The sequence below is a fragment of the Crinia signifera genome, chromosome 2 (genome assembly GCF_055691185.1).
Source record: "Crinia signifera chromosome 2, ASM5569118v1, whole genome shotgun sequence".
Lineage (NCBI taxonomy): Eukaryota > Metazoa > Chordata > Amphibia > Anura > Myobatrachidae > Crinia > Crinia signifera.
In genome coordinates this window covers 314,305,434-314,312,712 of record NC_139218.1, presented here as the reverse complement: position 1 = coordinate 314,312,712, position 7,279 = coordinate 314,305,434, and positions in this window count along the sequence as shown.

Below are 7,279 nucleotides of genomic sequence, written 5' to 3'. Positions count from 1 at the left end.
ACGGGTGTGGTACGGGACTCCGACAGTCGGGATTCCGACAGTCATTATCCCGACGTCGGGATCCCGACTGCCCAGAGTCAGACAGTATGGCGAGCACAAAAAAGCCCCTTGCGGGCCACCTATTCTATTCTCCCTCTATGGGGGTCGTGGACCCCCACGAGGGAAAATAGCGGGTGGCCGTCGGGCACTCAATTGTCAGCGTTTTGACAGTCGGGTAAACGACTGTCGGGATCCCGTCCGGCACTCAATCTCCACTGGGACAGGGACTGATGTGAATGTTCAAATATTCTCTGTAAAGCGCTATGGAATTAGTACGCCCTATATAAATAACTGGCAATAAATAATTCACAACATAAAATAAAAGAGCAGTATATAGTAGGGTGGAATCCTTTTAGGTGCGATCCTTTTTTGGCCAATGAAAATGGCCTGATAGCTTGATTCTTGTGCAGTGGTCATTACAATGCTATCCAATTCTAGGACGTTATAACTGGCTGAAAAAAGAAAGGGCAATAACACATGGGAACCAGTTCCAATCCCATGTGCGTATCCGGGAAGGCTCACAGACAATGTGTACGTAGATAGTCAATAGGTCGACACAAGGTTATAAAAGGTCAACAAGACAATGGTCATCACAGGAAAGGTCAATATGAGCTTTTTAAAAAGGATTCCCATTTTTATGGGACTTTTTCATGCTTTACCATCCACGTGCACTGGTTACAGTAAAGTGTATCCAGCATAGCAGTAGTGGAATAAAGCACCTAGCCCGAAGCATGACAAGCAAAGCGCTACACTATAATGGAGTCAAGTGTCAACATTAGCCCCAATAAGTGCAGCTTAACGAGGCTTATTGGATATCCTTGGCCAAAACCATTTGCTGTGGTACTTTGCCGCAGCTTATTGGATACCAGCCTAAAGCTAGCCATACATCAAGACGTCCAGCATCAGATTCGAGTTGTCTAACGATTTCCCAGGCACGCGATAAATCTTATGTGTGTAACTTCACATAAGATCTGTTGTAAGATCTGCAATTCCCAGCATACTGGGCAATAGCAGCATCTTCAGATCAACACATAAGCTCTGAGGATCCACCTCACGAACAGAGCGCCCGAGCATCGTACGGAATCACCCAATGCATCGCACGATGTCATCAAAATCATGCGTTTGGGTCTGAAATCGTTCTAATTTATGGTCCGCTGTGCCCAGATTATGATAGCCACCACGTTAGTAATTTTATTAAGCCATCTTTTGCGCATAATATTGTTTGTATTCTTCTCCGCATGGATTCGACAAATAGTTGCATGTTTTGAGGGAAATAAATTACACAAATGCCAGTCGTGATGATGCAAGAAGCATCCATTTTTCCTGTTGTCTTCTTATCCTCAACCTGCCATCTGATGTAAATGAACACTTGATTCATCAGAACACATGACCTGTTTCTAATACTATCCAATCCCTGTGCAAACTGGATAAGTTTCAGCCAGGTTGCAGCAGATAGCAATGGCGTATGGACAAGCCTTCTATTTCTATTGTCCATGTGATGGAATGTGCAGTATACTATTCATTCATGGGCCATTGTGATCCTTAATTTTTTGCACTGATGTCTGTCTGGGGGACTAAACAAGTCTTCCCACTCTATATTCTGTGTAAGCATTCAATAGCCACCCTCGAACAATTCACATTGCAGTAGGTTTGCTAATGCTGCAAAATCCTTCAATAATTCCACATTCAAAATCCACCAGATTATGTTATTTACCCATTATTTCTTGAGTGATATACTTCATAAGTCTCTAGATACCTTTATCTTTTCATTTGTATACAAATCCAGACAATCTAGGTCAGCATTATTTTGGTCAATGTGAAAGGTACTGTAAAACAGAATTGGTGGCTGCCAATGAAGTATGTGGACAAAGAGAAGCAGAACCCTATCTACTACTACATAAAGCCTCGATGGCTCACCTTGACACTTGAGCTGTTGTTGAACTACACATGCCAGCATGCTCTGCTTCAGTTTTGCTATTTGGCCATGCTAAATCTGATGCAGAGCATGCTGGGATGTGTAGTTCAACAACATCTGGAGTGTCAAGGTTAGCCATCAAGGACATACTGTAAAGGAACATAAGGATGGCATGTACAGATGTTCCCTCGTACCATCTAGCAAGATGCGTGGTATGAGTGAGCCAACCGTTCCCAATGATCTCTAATGTATTTGACATAGACAAAAATGTCTTATTCATATTGCTTTGCATATAAGACGCATAAACAAACTGAATAAAATGGCCATATTCTGTGTGTAGCTGCATCCGAAATGCTACATTTCAGTATAATTATCAATGTCGATAAGATCATTTTGGCAAAAATAGATAAAAAGGTGCCGGAGTGACAGCACCTCATGGCTTGTCTAGAAGAGCTGTTTAATGCGCAAGGCGGTTACATGTATGTGGACACATCTGCAAGCTCATTTTTACTTAATGCAATCATTTTTCCTGACTTTCTCAATAAGAAATGTTTTCGTTAGGTGCGCTGGGGAAAAAACAGATCTGCTCGCATGCAGACGCACGGAAAAAATCATTGTCGCTCACCATCGAATGAGCAATTCCACCCCAGTCAGTATTGGGTTTGGAAAAGCGCAAACCCCAAACATTGGACGGGGTATCACATTTGTCCCGCACCGAGCGGGTGTTAATCACCCCCTATGTGCTAATAGCACCGTAATGCATTTAAGACACACGGGTCAAATATTCTGATTTTGTGACCGTTCCATTTATATGATCATAGTCCTCTTTTTCTTCATGGTGTTATCCATTAGTAAAATAGTCAACTGTAGGTCAAATCATACATTTTATTGCTAAACTCAAGTTTTAAGATAAGAGTTGTTGATTCGACATACAGTTATGTCCTCAGACATCTAGTCTCAATGTGCCACGCAGTGGGATATGCCCAGATGCCCGTGCTGCCAGGTCCTCTTCAGCTACGCTAGTGTTGGGCATTTAAATTTTTTGGCTGAAAATGAGAATTCTCTTTATTGCCAAGTATCTTGGCATTACAAAGTAACTGACTTGATGAAATAGGGGCATAGATAAACCAATCACAAGTAGATTACAATAATCACTCCAGCAGTAGGAGAGATGAGAAAATCACCAAGATATTTATATATTTTTATTTACAGTTCCTTATATAGCGCAGCATATTCCATTGCGCTTCACAATATAGGGAATTTATTAATCAGATTTTGATTTTCATAGTACAAAACCTTCTTGCACATGGCGATCTCTGAAAAAGCTGATGATTGGAGTGGGATGGATCGGTGATTAACCTCCTTTGAACATACAGTATGATGTGCTGCAATCTGCCTTTGTCTTTTGCAGTCAAGGTAGCGAACCTGATGGTAATTGATTAACTATTGATGGATGCTGTATAGAACTGGAAAGTTAAAAAGTTGAACATCTCTCCTGCATGGATATGGAAACAATGAGAGGTTAACTGGGGCCATTGTATGGGAGAGGGTAATGTCACTGACTGTACCAGAAAGAATAGGTTTGGTAACCGTGACGGTGGGTTGAGTGTTCTGATCACAATCAGGACTGTTCCATTGCCTTTCAAATTTGAAGTAGGATTTGTACAGGTAGTTTCATAAATAGGGTGTTTTCATTTTAGAATTTGTAATCTGCCGAAGTCCTTTCATGACTTATGAAGAATCATTGGCAAAGAAGTGTTGTTCCAATTTCTTAGAGTCCAATCTTTTTGCCTCCTTAATCACGTCGCCCATCATATACTATACTTAACCAGTAAAAACCTATCCATATTGCCACTCTTAAATGCAATCTCCTCCTCATGAAGCTGGCGGATTCTAGCTATGAACCAGGGTTTTATCATTGTTCTAAGTCATCCTTGGTTTCTGTTAAGGCCACTGGAATTAATTCTTTACAACTCACAGTCCATAATTTCAAGTTTAATTGAATAAGAGCATGATCGGATCCTTTCCTCCCAGGTTGGACATCTAATTAGCCGTTTATACTTAGGGAGATCATGAGTTAAATTTCCTTTAATAAAATTTAGTACGGTCTACAAATAATTAAATTCCAAGTAAGTAGTGGAAGGTTTCAAAATCACTTTCACTTTACCAGCTATAAATTTCTGCATCAACTAACAAAGTACATAAGACTAAGAGCAAAACAAGAATAAAGTACATGGGGAATAGGTAAAAACTGGAACGGACCTTGGAATGACCGAGAGGACAGGCTCCATCCATAAAATGTTGCCATTCCATGGCTTGTAGTGTCCTGTCCATGCCGGACCATGGGGTGTGCTTGTCCGGTGGGTTGCCTGCGACAGTTGTCAGCCTCTGCGCATAGTCCGCGGATGTGGTAAAAACAGCATCGGTCCGTACCAGATGAGGAGGCTGTCATCTCTGCTTCCCTAGCTCCAGATGACACAGACATGTAAATGGGAAAGGAATGGGTGAGGGCCTCATAATTCAGACACTTTAAATTGGAAAGAGAGCCAGTGTAGGGCTTGTAAGAGGGGAGGCAGACATAGTACATTTGGAGAGGAAGGTGAGCCATGAATCTACATTGAAGATAGATTGGAGTGGAGAGAGGCAGTTGCCAAGCCAGATAGGAGGAGATTACAGTAGTTCAAGCTCATTAGCGAGGCGAAGCAGGGGAGACTGACCAGATGTATTAACATCTTGTCTGCCAAAGCGGGGGAGCGCTAACTCCCCCCTCCGGCGATGTCCCCTCCTGGAGATAGCGCATCAGTGTAAACTTCTGTCCCCCGGCCGGCTGCACTGGGCATGCGCGGGATCTCGCTGCTCACGCGAGATCCCCAGCGAAGCCCAGACCTAACAGCAGGGACAGCGCTGTTTCTGCTGTTTAGATAGGGATTTGCCAGCCTGATGCTGGCGAAGCTAAAACCGGAATCGTGCAGAACGGTCAGCGATGCTGACCGTTCATACATTCGGCCTGCTATCATTTAGATAGCAGCGCCGATATGTACAGGGGCGCATAGCGCCCCTGTCCTTTACCGCACGCTGGCTCTGTCATACATGGGCGAGAAGTGGTATCAGTGCACATAGCGTGCGCTGATACCCCTTCTGCCCCATAACGCCCAGTCATACATCTGCCCCAGTGTGAGAAGGGGTTTGATCCTTGACTTTTTGGGGGGAAACGGCAAGACTGCAAGTGGTACTGAATGTGTAATTTAGAAGAGTCAAGGATAACTTTAAGATAGTTGTGCCATTGATACATTATGACATTGTGGGAGGTGAGGTTATGTGGGAGGGTGGGAAGATGATCACTTTAGGCTTAGACATGTTAAGAAACTGCTGGGACATTTAAGAAGAGGAATCATGGAAACAGTGTATCATCAGCATGGAGATCATATTGATGTACATAGAAAGCTAATGAGCTTAACTAAAGAGGACATAAAAGAAAAGTAGCGTTTTGAGGGACACTTATTGTTTGTGGAAGTAGGGGGGAAGGTGGCGTCATGAGAGAAGACTTTGGGCCAGATGCACTAAGCTTCAAAAGTGATAAAATGGAGAGTGATAAATCAACCAATCAGCTCTGGTCTGACATTTTTCAAACACAGTCTGTGACATGGCAGGTAGCAGCTATTTTTCACTCTCCATTTTATCACTTTTGAAGCTTAATGCATCTGGCCCAGAGAGAGAACCATTAGAGGTAGGAAGACAAACCGGAGAGTGCAGATCAATGTAGTGTAGGATTTGCAAAAGAGTAAGGGTGAAATTTACTAAGAATGCGATTTTTCGTATTTGTACTCTTAATACGAATGAATACGGTTATTTTTGCCATATGCAAATTCTTATTCCAGAGGGGAATTTACAAAGCATTCAAATTCGACTGCTTTGTAATTCCGATGGCGTATTAATTCGTATTAGCGGGCGTATATACGACCGCTAATAAAAACTTGTATAGGCAGTCTGCACGAGTCAGTCAGATCCGTGCAGGCTGCAGTGTGATTTTTTAAAACCAGCCCCAGGGCCGGGTCTGGTTCCCAAAATACAGGGGCCAAAATTAATAGGGGTCCTGTGTATTTTAAGAACCAGCCCCAGGCACAACCAACCATCAGGGTAATGTCACAGCTGATAAAACATTAACCCTACTGACCAGTCAGCCTAGGCAGGGGTCCTGGGGGAGTGGGGACCCCGCAACGAAGGGGTCCTCCTCCCCCTCCAGAACTTACCTGCCCAGGCTGAAGCCTGGTGCTGTCCCCGGTACCCCTGGGCTGTGGGTTCCGGGCTGATTAAAGTATAAAAAATAGACAAAACCATTGGAACGCATACTGGGAATTGGAGAACCACAAGTCCCAGCATGCAGCCCATTAATGGGCTTGCTGGGACTCTTAGTTCCACAAAACTTTAATACACACAGAGCCCATACATACTGATACTTACCTATCTTGAGCCCGTAGGTAGGTCCCCGTTAGTGATGTCCTGACATATGGGGGAAATTTACTAAGATGTGTATTCTACTTCACATGTGATGTTGCTATGGGCAATCAATATCTACTTCTTAATTATTTAGCACCCTCTAGAATATAGTAGACAGGATAAATGTTATTTATTTTACAGACATATCCTGCAAAATGTTAACTACCTTTACTATCAATGGGGGTATACTCTGACCTCTTTATATTTTTTGGAGTGTTGTACTGTAAGTATGGTCTTGCCAAGTTCCATTTAGTACATAGGCCCTTAAATGAGGGATCTTTTTTTTTTTACTTAAGGTGGGGAAGATATGAGGTTTAAATTACTTGCAGATATTGTTAATATCTGTTGTGTAGACCCTGTGGGGGGGAGTGCAGCGTGCAGAGATTGTGTATACAGTATTTGCAGTGTAGCCCCTGTGGGTGGGGGGGAGTGCAGCTTGCAGAGATTGTGTATATTTGCAGTGTAGCCCCCGTGGGGGGAGTGCAGCTTGCAGTGAGTGCGTATATTTGCAGTGTAGCCCCTGTGGGGGGATTCAGTATTAAATCCCGGCGGTCGGGATCCCGGCATTCAAAATCCTGACACCGATATCCCGACAAGAGGGGGACGTAGATCGCCCTCCCTTGTCGTGGACACCCCTGGAGGGAGAAAGTTTCGGGATTTCGGCGATCGGGATTCCGGCGTCGGGATTTTGAACGCCGGGATTTACACTGCATCCCCTGTGGGGGAGTGCAGCTATCAGAGAGTGCGTATATTTGCAGTGTAGCCCCTGTGGGGGAGTGCAGCTTGCAGAGAGTGCGTATATTTGCAGTGTAGCCCCCGTGGGGGGAG